The 3,098-nt window shown below is 45.0% G+C and overlaps 1 pseudogene; it reads left to right on the top strand.

Annotated features, from left to right (window-relative positions):
- Positions 1-956: 956 nt before the first annotated feature.
- LOC111735231 lies at positions 957-1,074 on the top strand (annotated as a pseudogene).
- Positions 1,075-3,098: the final 2,024 nt, after the last annotated feature.

Below are 3,098 nucleotides of genomic sequence, written 5' to 3'. Positions count from 1 at the left end.
CTTCTTTTCACGTCGGCCACCGGCCGCTCGCAAGCACCCCTGCTCTTCTGTTCCCTCCACCTGGACCTCTCGTGCTCCAGACATCCAGGTGGCTCGCGCCCTCTGCTCTGCGCGCGTCACCTTCTCAGTCCAATACACGCCCTGAATGAAAGTGCGAGGCCCCTCCCCCTTGTTCTCTTGTCCTCCACAGTATTTACCACCATCCGTCCTGTTTGCGGCTGTAACCCCAGAGCCCAGAACAGGGCCTGGCACACAACAGTCACTTGGATGAAAAGGATGCTTCCAGGTCATCTAATCCAATCCCCACTGAAGTCCCCATTCCACTGGCTGGGAGCGCTCAGTGCCCACCGCAGCTCACCAATCAGTGTCACAGCCTACTCTGCAGCTACACAAATGCTCGATGGCCCAAGGACAGAGAACTTATACTTGCTCTGCGACGGCTGGACATCCGTAAGCCACAAGCCTTCGCTCCAGATGCTGACAGCACCATTAGCAAGAGGAGGCCGAGTTACCTACAGCAGAGCTTTTCAAGCTGTAACGTGCATGTGACTTGCTCTCAGAACTTGTTAAATGCAGACTGATTCAGCAGGTGTAAGGCCAGGCAGAGACTGTGCGCGTCTCATAAGCCCCCAAGTGATACGGCTGGCCCCGGCCCCGAGGCCGACTCCGAGCAGCAGGGTCTGTCTACAGCATTCTTGTCTCGAACAGAATCAGAGCTGATTCGATTTAACATAGTATTAAATAGTGTCTTATACTGTGTTTTAGTTTTCTTTCTTGTCTGAATAAGGTTGACCTATTCTGAAGTAGTTCACCAAGTGGCTCCCCTGCACGGACTGGAAGTCACAGGGGTGGGGCCTCTTAAGGTGGCGACATCCTGTCAGCAGCCCACTTGAAAGCCAGGACAACAAGGACTTTTGCCTTTACAGCTCCCAAAGTCCTCTTTTAAACACAAATGAGTCTACGGCCATGCCATCCTGAACATGCCGATCTTGTCTGATCTCAGAAGCTAAGCAGGGCCGGGCCTGGTTAGTACTTGGATGGGAGACCACCTAGGAAGACCGAGTGCTGTAGGCATAAAAAAAATGCTACAATTTTTAGCCATTAATAAGAATTACACAGGCACACTTCCTTTTATTGTGCTTCGCAGATGTGTGTTTTTTACAAACTGAAGGCAAGACCCTCCACCAGCAAAAAGATTCTTTATTGCCATCGTCTTCAATGGACCCCGCAATACCACCCAGGCCTGCCACTAGGTATTGCTATGGAACAATGTCTACGATACATTGCTAAGTGAAATAGAGTGTGATCTCAGTCCCACAAACAACAAAAAAAGACACATTCAAATGTTTGTGTATCTTAAAAAAAAAAAACAGGGAAGATGAACGATTTAATAATTGTTACTTTTAGGGAATGAGACTAGGACTGGGAGGAGGGCTTTGTTTTTCATCTGTTTTAAGATGTTTTTATGATGTACATGTGTTAACTTTTATAATTTTTTTTTTACTAGTTAACAGAAAGCAATGGAAAAAGAGATGCTTTCCAAAAGTGGTTCTGTCATATTAAATCCAGGGGTGAGAGGAAAAAAAATCAAAGAACAGTATTTCACATGAAAATTATGTAAAATTCAAATTTCAACGTGATTAATAGAGTTCCGCTTGCTCATTTTCGGGCTGCCTCTGCGGCTTTTCTGCCGCAACGGCCGAGCTGAGGAGCTGTGACGGGGACGCGCCCGCAAAGCCTGCCAGTTACTGTCAGGCCATTTACAGAAAAAGCCTGCCAGTGTTCCGGATGCAAGACTTAACACCGCTGAGATGCCAACACTCCCCAAACTGCTGTTCAGACTCAGCGCAGTCCCTCTCGGAATCCCAGCCGGCTTCTCTGTAGAAACTGGCAATCTGATCTTACTTACGATTTATATGGAAATGCAAGGGGCCCAGAGCAGCTAAAACTATCTTGGAGAAGAACAAAGTCGGAGGACTTGCATTTCTCGATTTGAAATTATGACACAAAACTACAGTAATCAAGACTGTGTACTACTGGTAAAAGATAGATATATAGACCAATGGAATATAATTTATTAGAGTCCAGAAATAAATCCTTACATTTATGGACTATTAATTTTCAACAAGAGTGCCAAAATAACTCAACGGGGAAAGAACGATCTTTTCAATAAACTGTGCTGGTACAAGGGGATATCTGCATGAAAAAGAATGAAGCTGGACTCTTATCTTATATCATATATGAAAAAAAATCTTAAGAAGGATCACACGAGTCTAAGAGCTAAAGTTCTTAGAAGGCACAGGAGTAATAAATCTGTGACCTCAAATTAGTCAACAATTTCTTAGATGTAACACCTAAAGTACAGCAACCAAAGATAAAATGGTAAACTGGACTTCATCGAAAATACTTTTTCGCTTCAAAGGACAGTATTAAGAAAGTAAGGCAAAATCCCACAGAAAGAGAGAACATTTTTACAAATCATATATCTGATAAGGGTCTAGTATCCATAACATATAAAGAACTGTTACTATTCAACGATTAAAGACAAATAAAGTAAACTAAAAAATGGATAAGAATGAGGACAAGGGCTTCCAGCTAAGTGTAAAAGTCTGGGTCCCTAATGTTAATGTTGCACTTCCTCAAACAGACTTATTTTTGTCTCATAATAAACTCTTACCTATTCAAGCTATTGTAGCAGGGTGCAGGTAAATATGACCTTAACTGAAAACACCAGCTATAAATAAATTATGTTAGGCTTAGCAGACAGACGAACAGGGCCTGCTGGTTCCACCTTCAGAGTTCAGTCACTCCTCTGTCACCGTGCCACTGCCAACGCCCTGACAGACCCCGCCACCTCTCACGCGAGCACGGGGGAGCTTCCTCACCGGTGCCCTGCTTCAGCCTGTGCTCCCCTTCACTCTGCTCTCAGCCAGCGTTCATTTAAAAATGGAACTCGCATCCTGCTGCTCCTCTGACCCAACCCTCTGACGACTTCCGTTAGAACATCTCCGTTAGAACAAATGCCAGCTCTTTACGCCACCTACAACCTACAAGGACAGGCTGGCTGATCTACTGTGACACTCCCCTACTCCTGACCT

This window comes from Pteropus vampyrus, unplaced genomic scaffold (genome assembly GCF_000151845.1).
Source record: "Pteropus vampyrus isolate Shadow unplaced genomic scaffold, Pvam_2.0 Scaffold20015, whole genome shotgun sequence".
In the NCBI taxonomy this organism is placed as follows: Eukaryota; Metazoa; Chordata; class Mammalia; order Chiroptera; family Pteropodidae; genus Pteropus; species Pteropus vampyrus.
This window is presented reverse-complemented; position numbering and strand designations above follow the sequence as displayed.